Source organism: Astatotilapia calliptera, chromosome 7, assembly GCF_964374335.1.
Source record: "Astatotilapia calliptera chromosome 7, fAstCal68.1, whole genome shotgun sequence".
Taxonomy (NCBI): Eukaryota; Metazoa; Chordata; class Actinopteri; order Cichliformes; family Cichlidae; genus Astatotilapia; species Astatotilapia calliptera.
Genome location: NC_137428.1, coordinates 30,167,644 through 30,182,959, shown reverse-complemented (window position 1 = coordinate 30,182,959; position 15,316 = coordinate 30,167,644). Strand labels below are relative to the sequence as shown.

Genomic DNA, 15,316 nt, shown 5'->3' with positions numbered 1-15,316 from the left:
TTTATTTTTATCAGCGAGGTGTTATTACGAAATTGTGTTCTATTGTATTTTTATCTGTATTTACTGTACAGCACTTTGGTCAGCCTTGGTTGTTTTTAAATGTGCTCTATAAATAAACTTGACTTGACTCTTCTGCTGCTTTGGGCAATTTGCTTCACAACTGATGGGTTGTGGGTTCAGAGACGTTTTTCTGCATACCTTGATTGCAACAAATTGTATTTTTGAGTTTGGGTCATGGTGCTGCAATGTGGTTGGCTGGTTAGATATGAGCAGTTGAACAGCTGTACCTAACAAAATGGCCAGTGTAAATCAAAACTGCGGCATTTCAGGCCATAAAGCATAAATAATGAAATAAAAGTCAACTTTAGAGGCCCTGTAAAGCGTAGCTTTTCAAGAGAAAATACCTATAACCCTGCTTCTTTGCTCACAATCACACACCTGGCCAATTCAACAGGCTCAAACAAGTATACTAACACCTTTAGCTGGCCCCCGGCTCATTAGACATCTGAGCACGTTCTAGCTAAGCCGATTGTCCGTAATCTGTAGCAATTACAACACAAAACCACTGATTACAAACACAGTAAAAATAGGTGAATGTGACGTTCCTGAAGGAATAATTCAGCTAAACAATGGTGCACAGATTGGATGGTGTTCAGCTTTACATTCAGCCCGTGTTCAATAGTCAGCTGAAATTTACTGATTATTGTTTGCATCTTAAATGGTGTTCACAGCAAACTAATCAGCATTTTTTCCTCTTTCAGCCACAAACACACTCATACGCTATCAACGCCACAACAACAAAACAAACACAACCCACCCTGCTAGTCGTTGCTCACTCAGTTACTCACATGTCGGAAATGAGAAAAATAGTTGCTTAATCTGGAATTTCCTACAAAGGGAGGAAAGGGAGAGGAGAGATGAGCCATATTTCTGACTGCAATTTTCTTGTATGATGTGAGTCCAGGGGGGTGTGTTTTCACAGCTCACCGTGTCCATTTCACATCTGACTGACAGCCAAACAGAACAGGATGAACTCTGGAAAGCAGAGAGCACGAAGGCACTAGATTGCTTTTATGTCTCCTTTTTATCTGCAGCATACTCAACAGTTGACAATGTTAACATTTATTTAATGTTAATATCACCGTCACTGCCATCATAGGCTCTGAGCCTAAATAAAAGGAATAAGGCAGGAAACCAGTGCGCCATGTCTCTTTATCTCAGTTGCTTTGGCTCAATAACAAAAAATGTGTCATTCCTACATTTGAGGAAATGTAATGCACGTGATTCTTTGTGGTCAACACAGGTGAAGCCAGGAGACTGAGCATTTTAAAATATGTTCAATTCATGGACACGAAGGAGCTGCAAGGGTCAACATTTGATGACCCCCAACAACTTATCAGTGGAAAAGGAAGAAGAGTGAGGATGTGTTAGAGAAAGACAGAATATAGAAATATAGAGTAGACCCGTTGGTTTACTCTGGTTCGGGCATCTGACCAGGATGCCTACTGGGCACCTTCTAGATCAGGTGTTCCAGGCATGTCAAACCAGGAGGACTTCCTGAGGCAAACCGAGGACACACTGGAGGGATTACACCTCTTGGCTGACTTGGGAACACCTTAAATTGTGCCCCAGACTTAGATAAGTAGTAGAAGATGGATGGCTAGATGGTGCACAAAAGAAAGAGCATTTCTCATTCTCATTTTTCCATTTGTTCTGGAGTAACTGGGCAACTGACTTGACTTAGTGCAGCTGTTTGTGATTTACAAGAGCAATGTTATGTGGATCTGCTGGACATCCTCCTAAATAGATAGACAAGTAACGATAAGAGCAGAATAAATGGATGTCTTTGAATGTCAATACAATTTTTTTATCCTGCACATGGTTTCAAAATACACCAGGAGCGTTTTAGCTGCAGAGTGTTTAGATCTACATGTGATCTTTTTTTTTTAAAAAAATAAAGAAAGCTTCTTTATGCAGTTCCACAGAGCAAACTCCAGAGTTGAAAAAGGTGGAAGCAGAAACAAAAAGCTACTGTTCCTTGGGGTGCCGCTTGAAGCCGGCTCCAAAAGGCAGTCAGCTGACTCATGTTAAAATGTCTAAATTTACAGCACTAAAAGGCATATTTACAGCGCAGTAAGAAATATATAGTTTTGACCTTTATGGGTAATTTACCCCTGATAAAAACTCTGATTAGAGTGAGTTTTCATCAGCATTTTTAATGGATTATCTATATAAAATGCTATCATTTTATTAGTCCATTTAGTAGCACTAATTAGCCAGGGGGAAGTAATTAGCGTTGTGTGTTCCCCTAGGCAATTTATGAGTGCAGCTTGCTAACCAAACCAGCTAGCATTAGCTGACAAATTAGCACTCCACCGTTTCATCCAAACAAGGTAATTATAGCCAAAATCGACAGTTTAAAACCAATGACTGGCACTCATCTTTTATACTGTCTGTATGCTGTTCCTGCTTTTAACTTCCTGGCACCCCCAATTGCTTTGTGAAACTCGATGTAGCTTCTGTTTAAAAACCCCCAAAACAAAACACTTTTTTTATTTTTAAGGGAGAAAAGCCACTTCTGAGATGCACAGTGCTACATGTGGCGGAACTCAGAGCATCATGTTGAGAGCGTACAATGAGTCGGTATTTTGTAGTGTAGTGCTCAAGCTGAAAAGTCCACACAGAAACAAAAAAGTTGGAGGGTCCACAGATGTCTGCGCAGACAAAATTTGCGTCACTCGGACTCGAAGTGAAGTGGGCTGTTTATGAGAGCACTCAAAGCACTTTTATATTACAGCCCACGTTCAACTATTCTGACACTCACACTTTGTTCCATGAACTTTAATTGCTTTATCTGTGTACACTCTGACAGTAATGGATGCACAATTCAGAGCCTATCTTAAACATGTGCATTAGACGAGCCAGGGACTGGTAGACCAGACTTGTTGTAGTAACAGTACCAAACTGTTCTGTGGAAATAGGCCTACTATGTGCCGTAGTGTACTAGATAATATATAGGTAGTTATCAACAGACAAAACTCTGTTGGATAGTTCAAAGTGAAGGATTGAGACAGACAGATTTGTGCTGAAATGGAAGAAGAAATAATCGGAAAAAAAAAAATAATGTGAGAGAAAAGGAAAATTAACTCAAAAATCAACCCAGTACCCACAGGTGGTTTTGAGATGCAAGCACTGTGTGGCCTACAACATCATAGCACAGCTATACAGTAGAAAATGAAGATAAATAAATATCACATCATATACACGCACAACTTCAAACAGATCCACGTATCTTCTCGATACAAACACCTTTATGTCTTAATAGATGTAGACTGTATAGATGCAGACAGAGGCTGAGTGACAAACAAAAACAAACAGGCAGTCAGATGATGCAGGAGAACTGACAGACTCATCTGAACTGAGCTGCATTTAGAAGATGCTCACTCGCCATCTGGGCATCTTCCTGATCTGCTGGGCTGCACAAAGTGAAAAAAAAAATGAATATGTGGATATTAATTTCCACCAGGTTTGTGCCCCAGTCAAAGATATCCCTTAAAACAGCGGTCCCCAACCCCCGGGCCTCGGACCGGTACCGGTCCGTGAGTCGTTTGGTACCGGGCCGCGAGAGTTGAGGCTCAGGTGTGAAATGTATAGTTTTCAGGGTTTTTAATCGGTTTTCAGTGTTATTTTGTTGTCGTTTTTATCGTTTACTCGGTTTTCCTGGGTCTTTTCATGTGTGTTATGAATAAATTTTCTTTTTTTCGGTGCCGGTACTAGTTTTATTTTGTTGTATTTATCCGCAACACCTTAAAGGCCGGTCCGTGACAATATTGTCGGGCATAAACCGGTCCGTGGCGCAAAAAAGGTTGGGGACCGCTGCCTTAAAAGACACAGAATCACTTCTGTGATTCTTGATTTACGCTGACAGTCACTATTAAATGTGTGTAAATACTAAAACACCTCTTCAAAGGCCAGAATACGGGACTGCACAGATAAGAAATGCAACAAACAATTAGCGGTTCATTAGACTTTTGGAAATGTGCTTGTTAACTAACTCTAACTCTATATCAATGGGAAGACAGTAAGGTAAAGACAATCTAGAACAATCAATGTACAACTATAGTCTTCTTTATCAAGCAATCACTTTTGTCACTGTAAGCTGTAAAATTTACTTCATGATACACTTACAAACTCTGTAAAAGTGAAGGTTTCCCAGCATGTGTAATAAAATTCAAATAATTTGTTCTGACAAATGTGAGCTAATGCTATTATTTGTCAAACATATGAAAGATGCAAATGTTCTTTTTCTGCTAAACAGCAACAGCAGTGTGTGGAGACCATTGTACTGCTTATAAAGAAGTAAAGGCAACTAATTAATTCCTCCTTAATTCTCACTTGTCTCTTGTCAGGTGGGACCTAAATACTTCTCACATATTCTCACACCTCTGATTGTGAGCTTGTTGAGTCGTTTGTGTGTGCCCATATGCACATTTGTTTGCTTGCTTGCATGTGGAGGAGCAGCCTCTCGCTCCATTGCCGAGGACACGTATCATGATCTTCAGTCCTTCATCCTGCAGTTTTAATTGTTTGAGAGTAAGGTCTGAGTAAGCAAACTGCTGCTGGGGAGGCTTTTCTCACCACCTGAAGCTGTGGAGTGCAAGTTAATACTAACGATAGCAAGAAAATATCAGCTCTGGCATTCATTATATTAATTCAGTTCCATATTACACATCCATAAATCTATAAAAAGATCATTTTGTTTCATCTTTCCCAATTAAGTCATTTGCCTGTATCCAAATCCAACCAAAGTGATTCTAGAACAGCGCTTACAGTATAAACGCCAACATGCCAGCCACCTACACACACACTCACACACTGTGCTGTAATCCTCCGAGCCACCCAGCTCCCCCCTCTCAATACTACTTGTGTGTGTCATAATAATTGGAAATGAAATGTAAACTGGATAAATTCACACCCAGTCAGGATAACAGGCATTTTACACAAAAAATGACAAAAAATGACAGATGAAAAGTGAATATATTTTTGGATGAATGGTGCAAATCCACGGTAGATCCATTTGTGCTAGTTAATTAGTACTTTGGTGTTTTATTAGCAGTTACTCTGGGTATTGAGTGGCTTTGGGACCTGGTAACTCTGATTCTGGTGACCCAATTTAGCACTACCATATAAATGAATTCCTCAGATTTACCCTAGTTTTCTTTTTTTCAAAATAAAAGCATACAATAATGGCAAGCTTTAGGAAACTAATTAACTTTGGGCTGATGGGAGGAAATAAGACACTGAGAGATCTACATACTGATTCTACATTCTGATTCTGTGGTTTAGGGCTAACTGATGGCAATAAAGAAATTCCAGTGTACCAACTTGCTTTTGTTTCCCTGTTTCGTTGCACTTCTTTTGTTATGAGTCACTGTGCCATTTGCTTTGAGGACATTAGCTTTTACAGGCTATAAACTGTTTCAAAACAAAACTACTTCTGCACTGGTATCATCATGCAAGCAGGCAGGAGGCATAGTCTGTGGTTTACTGGACAATTTTCAGCTGAATTATGACTAGTACACATACTTTATACACAATCATTGTGAAAAGCTTGTGGCAGCTTCAGTGACTACAAGCGGATCTTCATAAATCCTGTCATCTAACGCTATAGTCACGCTATGCAAAACAGTGAATGGGGACCGCAGCAGAACGAAATTATTGCATCGGTGTGCAATGAGTTTGCAGTCCGGTTTCCGTTAAAACGGTTGTTTTAGAGACAGGAATCAGGTCTGTGACCTGTCACAGTCAGATGGTGAAATGGCAACGAAATGGAACCAATCTGAAATCAGTTTGTGATTGAATGTCTGTGAAGGTTCTCAGTCATCCAGGTCATCGTAGTCAAAGGAGCTTGCAAAGAAAAATTCGCATGATAAGGTGGGGCCAGATTTCACAATGAGCTCACCCGAAACCCTGGCTGATTGGGACCCACACCCAGTTTCACACCTTGGCTCAGGCAATTAGAGGAACATCAGGGGGTCCTTTTGTCCCTCTGTGGGGGGAAACTCCCACTAGGTTTATATCTGGGACTCTCCACCATTTGACCTTAGAACTGAAGAAGCTTCTCGGATGAGAGGTGAAACGTCTTCAAGCAACTTAAAGAAGTCCAGACGCTTTTCTTTGCAAGCTCCTTTGTGATTGAATGTGCTCAAGGTGGCAATCACACGCAATCTGTTTGTGACCACAGAATGATTAACTGTGATAAACAGATGAAAATCGCAAATCTGTTGCCATTTACATACACAGAAAATCACATTAACTACTCAGAATGAACTGGTTCTTATATTGCGTTTTACTATTGTAACTAAGTGAGCACTGAAAGCGATTTATACAACATACACACAAGCACTTTTTCCTACCCGTGCTTTCTATCTAACAACAGCATCTCTGAGTTCAGTATCGTACCCAAGATCAAAGGGATCAAACCACCAACCTGCTCTACCTCCTGAGCTACATACAGCCACTCCAATACTCGACGTCCAAAAAGCTGTTTGACTCTGATTGGTGTGCAAGTACCTTGCAATCAAAAGCTGGTCACCCTAGTTACTTGCAATCAGTCTACAACAGCAAAGAAATCCAAGACAATTGTTTCTCTAGAACTCCAGAACTACTGGCTTTTAATAGACTGTTGAATTGTCAGATTTTCAAGAGCCACAATTTTCCTTTTGTTAGAGAGCTATAAACTAAATGGACCACCTGATTTTTAAACTATAACTTACCATGCTATACAGCACTAGTATACAGTACCCAGTTCTTCAGAAATTCAGAAAGAAACAAAAATCTGTATAATATTTCACTTTTACACAAACAGATTAATTACTTTTGCTGTATTAGTCACCTAAAGCAACTGACACCAGTCAAACAGGAAAAACATCTCAAACTAGGCTCCAGTGTTAGGTAGCAATTTAGAGATGACTGCAGTAAATCAAATCCAACGCATACTCCACTCACAAGCTTCTTTCTCTGTTAACAAAAGCTCTAAAGATGTAGCACTGATGTCAGAACAGGACAGTTGGTCTGGTATTTTTATAACCAGCTGACATCTACAAACAATTCGCTTTTTGCTTTTTTTTTTAATTTAACATCGCACTTAGCAGCCAAAAATAAGAGGATCGCTAAATTGTTAGAATATCAACTACAGCTGAAAACAGATGAACTCCACTGATAACTATAATTACATGTTTCACAAAAACTAAGCTCTCAGTCAACTTCCAGTTCTCAATTGATTTACATTCATTTGAGAGTACATAGTTCCTCTCTTTGATTTCAGAGGTATACTATAAAGAAAAAAAACTCTTTGATCATCTGTGGAGCACAGTTACAACACTCAAATTAACATCTATATGCGATTCTGATATTCTAGTAATATTCTAATATTCAAACCCTGTCCTCACAGCGATCCCCTAAATCACACACTAGTGTGCTACATGCATGACTGGAACAAGCTGCAAGTCTAAGCACATGGAGTGTGTATTGTGGATAAAGCTATGTGGGTAATGGGTTGTGAGCGAGTAATCGAGCGTGCTCGTCACAATCAGCATGCAAGCTCAGAAATGAAAAGGGGAAGAATGGACAATGAGTAAATAATACAGTACAATGTGCAGCATATAAGCATGCATGCACAGAGGCTGTGTGGAAAAGGCAGGCAGGCTATGGAAATCAAAGATCAACCAAGTGCTATCACCTACTTTGGACCTTAGTTTTTCTCAGAGCGCTAGTGTCGACTTCACACTTACAAGACACTCAAGGAAACTATTATGCAATAAAAGGAATAACAATACCAAGAAAAAAATTAGACCAAATTAAAATTAGAAGTGATAAAGGAAACAACTATTTAAAAGTCATGCTGAATGACATTAATTCAAGGATGTTTAATGTTTCACTTTGCTTTGCATGGCCTCCTTTTTAACAAAGGTCCATTTATTGAAGCTGAACTCCTATCTGATGGTCCATTTGAAGTTCTTCTTTCACGAAATTTTACTGCGATAATATTTAACTAAAAAACCGATACCATCAACTGTATATATCACCAAGAATAGAAGCATGTGACAAGCTGTTTCCGAGTAACTTTGCATCTCTCTACAGAATAAAAAGTCTCATTCAATTTTTCTTGGAAACACACACACAGACACACACACTTTTGCCCTGTCTCCCTGATGTGCAATAGTACCAAGTGCAATTTTCCCAATATAACAAAGTATTTTATTCTATTTGTATCTATTGTATATAATATTTTATTCTATTTTGTATAGTATGTTATTCTATCTTATCTTATCGTATCTTATTCTATTCTATTGTTTTTTTCTTTTTTTCTTAATTTTCACTGCTCTTAACTTTGTGCCGTGACCAAAAAATTTAGCACGGGTGGGACTAATAAAGGTTTATCTTATCTCTTATCTTAAAATAAAAAAATACATTTTTCCAGTAATGAAACTCTACCCTGTTTTGTAGTCACAGGATTCTTTTACTGGGCATTTTAATCACAAATTTGACATTTAATTCCTGTTGCACCAAACACGAGGCTCACGCTCAGGTTTCACTTCTGCACAGCAGATTATTATCTGCTTTAGAAGCTCCCTCACCTAGATTAGTATCTGATAACAGTCAAATTTGGAAATGATGACCATGTTCGGTTGTCACTAGAGCATGACAAGCGAACATCAGTGACCAGGGATGTAGCTCAGTCGTTTACTTAGTGCAGGGTACTTTCAGGCAATCTTCAGAACACTAATCAGCTGTCAGCAGTGTCATTCACACGCATGTCTAATAAGTCACCATTATTTATTGATTTATCACCATATATAACATGTTAAGTAATACGGAGAGACCAGTATTACTATGCTACTTACTATGCTGATGTTAGTTCAAGCGTAGCCAGTGGAAGCTGTTTTTCAAAACAGACAACAATAAGCAAAATCAAATGACTTATGTTTACTGGCTGTAAAAATGTAAAAGCATTTCCAGTTTTTATTAGCAGGACACCAAAACAAAGAACTTACAGTATATCTGTGTTGACAGTAGTCTGTTTACTATAGCACATATTACGATAAGCTATCTTTGTCAATAAACTGAGATGCAAAAGACGGATATGGGTGAGGTAACACTGATAATGAATGAGTCCTGGTCCATGCTGGGAATCAGGCTAATGAGTTGGCATTTGTACAGATGGCCTAAATTTAGCCTGAAGGCGGTGGCTTTTTCCTACATGTCTGTAGAGAGTGGCTAATAAGGACAGTAGAGCAGGTGATGGGAGAGCCAGGAAACTAACTATTTCTGGGACCTTAAAATATTAAAATCTTGTTTGACTGCTGGAAGGTCACTCTAGTTCACTCACTGTCTCTAAACACTATCCTGTTTCATCTGCCCGATTCACCTTAAGACACCCATACCTGTAATCTGGTCAAAGCTTTCAGTCTGCTGGCTGCTGTCCAGCACTGGATTTGCACCTCCCTTAGGAGTGTGAGTTTTCTTCTAATATAAAAAAAATTAGAATTTTTTTTTACCATGATTTATAATTTTGGTACCATATGTTGTCTAATAATAGTAAATTAAAATTAATGCTTTGATTTTTAAAATTTACTTTATGTTCCTATACCAGATGCTACCAAAGGATACAGGATTGGGGGTATTTAGTCTTAAAAACAGACAATGACGCTCTAGTGGTCCTTATTTTTGAAGCCACGTCAAGTTCATTTATTACGAGAGAGTGGAATTAAACAATGGCTGATGCATCCTGTGTGCAAACAATGTACACCCAGATGAAAAAGAAAGTTCCTCACAGGACTTTATGTAGTCCTGTGAGAAAGTACATATACAATAACTGCTTCCATAAGAATTAAGAGGGTGGAAAGCAGCATGGTACTGATCATCAAATCCACTTGATTAACTGATTATCGGCAAATGTGAGCACCTCTATCAAAACAAAAACTTTGGGAGGTTGCTAGTCTGGAGCATTCAGGTGTGTGTTAAAACAATGCGCAGTCTTCCCAGAAGTGGATGTCCGGCAAATTTACCCCAAGTTCAGACTGTGCAACGCTCACAGAAACGAGATCAATTCAAGAGCTACATCTCAAAATCTACAATCAGTTAGCATGTCAGCAGTACAACAGTAAACGGTAACATTAGAAAAAGACTAAACGCAGCTGGGACTAAATGCAGCTCCAGCCTCCACATAAATTGGATAAGGCAAGACCAAAGTGTAGATGTCACCGCATCATATCTGATGAAAAACAAGCACACTATCCATCCATCCATCCATCCATCCATCTTCATCCGCTTTATCCGAGGCCGGGTCGCGGGGGCAGCAGCCTAAGCAAAGAGGCCCAGACCTCCCTCTCCCCAGCCACCTCCTCCAGCTTATCCGGGGGAACACCAAGGCGTTCCCAGGCCAGCCGAGAGATATAATCTCTCCAGCGTGTCCTGGATCTGCCCCGGGGCCTCCTCCCGGTGGGACATGCCTGGAACACCTCACCCAGGAGGCGCCCAGGGGGCATCCTTGTCAGATGCCCGAACCACCTCAGCTGGCTCCTTTCGATGTGGAGCAGCAGCGGCTCTACTCTGAGCCCCTCCCGGATGGTCGAACTTCTCACCCTATCTCTAAGGGAGAGGCCAGCCACCCTTCGGAGGAAGCTCATTTCTGCCGCTTGTATCCGCGATCTCGTTCTTTCGGTCACTACCCACAGCTCGTGGCCATAGGTGAGGGTAGGGACGTAGATCGACCGGTAAATTGAGAGCTTCGCTTTTACACTCAGCTCCCTCTTCACCACTACGGACCGGTGCAGCGTCTGCATTACTGCAGCCGCAGCCCCAATCCGTCTGTCGATCTCCGGCTCCCTTCTCCCATCACTCGCGAACAAGACCCCGAGATACTTGAACTCCTCCACTTGGGGCAGGAACTCATCCCCGACCCGGAGTGGGCACTCCACCCTTTTCCGGCTGAGAAAGATGGCCTCAGATTTGGAGGTGCTGATCCTCATTCCCGCTGCTTCACACTCGGCTGCGAACCGTTCCAGTGCGAGCTGGAGGCCCTCACCCGATGAAGCCAACAGAACCACATCATCCGCAAAAATCAGAGATGAGATTCTGAGGCCACCAAAGCGAAAGCCCTCCGCCACTTGGCTGCGCCTAGAAATCCTGTCCATAAAAATTATGAACAGAACCGGAGACAAAGGGCAGCCCTGGCGGAGCCCATCACCCACCGGGAACGAGTCCGACTTATTGCCGGCAATGCGAACCAAGCTCTTACAATGGTTGTACAGGGATCGAATGGCCCGTAGCAATGGGCCAGACACCCCATACTCCCGCAACACCTCCCACAGGACACCCCGAGGGACTCGGTCGAATGCCTTCTCCAAGTCCACAAAACACATGTAGACTGGTTGGGCAAACTCCCATGCACCCTCAAGTATCCTCGAGAGGATAAAGAGCTGGTCCAGTGTTCCGCGACCAGGACGAAAACCGCATTGTTCCTCCTGTATCCGAGGTTCGACTAGCGGACAAACTCTCCTTTCCAGCACCCTGGCATAGACTTTCCCAGGGAGGCTGCATTATCATAAGCACACTACATTATCATAAATACCTTATACCAAACTGTCAACATTTTTTGGGTTTGGAAAAGTTCTCAAAGAAGTTCTTTGATCGACCTTTGGAGCCCTACTTGCACTCACTGAGATGCTAGTTCAAGTACAGTCAGTGGTAGCTCTTTTTCCAACCCCACACAACAATTAACAAAGTCAGTTGACATTTGATTTGGGCTTGTTTAGCAGCCACGGGATCTGAGCATCTTGCAGTCACTGCAGTCGACCATGTCGACATTCTAGAGTCAAATCTAAGGCCATCTCTCCGAGAGCTAAAGGTTGGCTGAAACCAAGTCATGCAACAGGGCAATGTTCCCAAGCACAACAGCAACTCTATAGCAGAATGGCTGAAAAATGGGAGAATCATGGTGTTGCAATGGCCCCCACAATATAAGAGACTGAAGTCACACAGAAAACTATTAAGAAACTATACTCAGGGTGGTTCTACAGTACAATCTACTGGATCTTGGCATTTTACAATAAATAAAGGCATGACAATAAACCACGTCAATGTTTGCCACCTTGATATGAATATCAGTTCCCAGTGTGGACTCAGTGAAGATGTATCTGACACCCCTACTTTCAGGAAGTGTGGAGCATTATGACTCTTTATACTGACCCACATTATCAAACACATCCCCTCACTCAAATCGGGAAATACCTCAAGTGAGTTCATCAAACAAAACCCCACTTGGCAAATCCAGTGCAACATTATGCCCTCATAAAAAGTCACAAAGTGATTTACTAAACTGCATCCAACATACTCCACTGACAAAGACTTTCCCACAATAAAAGGCACATAAACATGATTAAACACCCTCACAAAACTTTTATAGTAGCAGTAGCTGTTGGTTAGGTTTTACGTAGTTAATCAAAATAATTTTTTCACCAAGCAAGAAATTTGATTACACTCAGTGTCAGCATTTTTAAAACTCTTCCTTTCAACATTTCTACACAAACTGCCCACTAGGTTATGTTATGGTTATGACTATTGTTGATCACACATCTGTGAAAGTAGGTAGGCTCTGGTCTTTATGAAAGTTAGACCTGCCTCCACCACCCAGACCTTCCTACCACCTCACACCACATCAGATCTATTTTCTGTAGATACTGGGCTGAATGTTCGTCATTTACATAAGCACATAATCTGCTTTTGTTTTAAATTACTGCCTGGGAGGCTTTTAGAAAGTCAGCTTTTCATGTCTTTAAAAAAAATCCTGTTCTTAATACTCTCGTTAACAAAGGCACACAGACACACACTTTGTGTAACCAGCGCAGTGTATCAGAACACTCATTTTACTGTAGAGCACTATTACATTGTTTACAGTCAATTAAAAGCTTAATCAAGTGAAGAACAGCCTCCAGCAGCTGCTTGGCATGCTAAAGTGCATTCAGTAGATGGTGTGTGTATTTGAGTCCAGCCTCAAGTAGATCTATATGTGTGCATGGCTCATGTTGTTATATAGCAGCAAAGGAGAAATTAGTGCATCACCTCTGTGATGAAATGTCACTGATTAGCACCCTGTTCCTTAGTAACTGAACAACATTTGACCTTTTCATGTGTCCCGACACAGGCACTGAAGCTTCAATGTCCCCTCATTAAGCACATCGAGTGCATGTTTACTCATCCATACACTAAAGCTGACGCACCTCTAAGTCAAATAATAGATGTTAGGTCATAAAACATGCGATCGGCGGTGACCAAGAAGAAGAAGTTCCCCTGCATGAACTTACAGCAAAATGAAGAAGAAGAAGAAGGGTGGCATACTAAATGTTAGAAGCTAATTCACAAGAAAATAGTACACAGCAAGTTGAGAAAACAAATAGATTCTTAGAGCATGTGCATGGGTAAAGAATCAAGATGGGAAAAAATAGCTGTGGCCTCATCTTTTTTTTTGCTCACAAGCAGGTGATAAGCTGCAAAAAAATTATAATTCATGACACTGCATGGTGATCAGGCATGAATCAAGGAGTGACAGACAGGCTACTGAAATCATAAATGCATCTTCTTTCATGATGGAGACAGGACTGGTTACTTTGTCACTCACATAGTCTATTCCCACAATGTGCCAATCACTCAGCTTGACAGTACGGATAAGAAAATACAAGTTGATGAGGTAAGTCTCTCCTTTGGGTGCATGAGTGGAAAAATACGAGGGAAAAAAAGCAGCTGAAGGTATGTAATACATGTAAAAAAAAACTAAACAAAAAACTAAAACAAACAGCTGTGGAGGCACAAGTTGTTCATTCTTTTTGGCTAACAAATGTGTGGGAAAATTATAATTGATGATAAGCAGTGGTATTCACACAAGAGTCAAGCACTTATAGAGAGGCTTAGATTCAAATTAAAATCAATTTTAAGGCTGGAGACAGGATTAGGCTACTTGGCTGGTCAAGCAATCCTGCAAGATGTCAGTCAGTGTGATAACGATGATAAGAAACTCAAAAAAAGAACATCAAAATAAGAAAAAAAAAGTTTACATTTGCGTTGTTCTCTTTGTTATTATTATTGATTTCGTCGTGTTTGCTTGCTCTCGATAGTAGGTGTGTGTGAAGTTGCAGTGAGCACACGGTATCCCTGTTTCTCTTTGCCAAACTTTTAAAAAATGTTCATGTAAGGCTCTTACCTGTGTCGGGCTCCACGCCTCCCTTGCGCACAGTCAAATATTCCCCCCTGCGCGTGTATTCCCCTTATATTCCTACTGACATGACAGAAGTGTGGAAAGCTGCCGTGAGCCCGGCGAGTCTGATACGCACGGGCTGCAGAGGAGTGACCGTCCCACCAAGAGAGAGAGAGAGAGAGAGAGAGAGAGGCGGAGTGATCGTTGCCGCCATCGCGTGGCAAAGGGGGGAACTGCATGCTATAGTACAGCTGCGGGTGACCAACTGGCCCACTTTATGTGAGAGTGGACATCATATTTTACCTCTCTATCCCACATAATTAGAAGATACTTCACATTTGCAGTGGTCAAAAGCCTTCACTGTAGGACATGAATGCTTCTAAAGTCAGGCTTTTTACGCAGCTGATGTGACGAAAGAAGGTTAACCTGTTTTCACACCCGACGGGAAGGGGCGTTTCTAAGATTTTTCTTTTTTGACCGGGTGGCACGGGGCGGGGAGGGGGGCAAGAACGAGAATATTTAATCAAAACAAAATCAGACGTGGGAAAAAAAACAGTAGTGCAGCAAATATACGAAACATACTTGGATATATGTTTTTCAAAGTGGATGACAAAATGCAGTAAAGTTTACAGTCTTGTGCAGCTCAGTGCTGAGGTGTTTGATGAAAATATTTAATCAAACACCTCAGCACTGACTTTTACCTAAAGTTTTTCAGATTCAAATGAAAAAAGTGATTCTGTGTTGTGTCTGGGTTAGGGTTATATATCACATTTTTGTCAGTTGATTTTTGGTGCATCATTGCATCCTGGTACCTTACATTTCCCTTTACCCTCTCTCACACACACAAACTTGCACACATGTCATCATTTACATACACACTATTGCTTAACGACACACACACAACCATTAACTGATCCCTGGTCTCCTTACTGTGGACATTCCTCACCGTTTCTCTCATCAAGTTCACTGAATGAACTTGAATGACCCTAACTGTCCCATTACATTTTTTCATCCCATAAAAAGTTCTTGTGCCCATGTTAGTCAGTGGTTTGCCTGCTTATA

The 15,316-nt window shown here is 41.0% G+C and overlaps 1 protein-coding gene across 1 annotated transcript in view; it reads right to left on the bottom strand.

Moving 5' to 3' along the window:
• Nucleotides 1-14,385, bottom strand: part of LOC113025924 (5-hydroxytryptamine receptor 4) — a 57,948-nt gene extending 43,563 nt beyond the window's left edge. The window contains exon 1 of the mRNA XM_026174182.2: nucleotides 14,261-14,385. The gene's annotated coding sequence lies outside the window, so the exon portion shown is untranslated. The remainder of the gene's footprint in view (nucleotides 1-14,260) is intronic.
• Nucleotides 14,386-15,316: the final 931 nt, after the last annotated feature.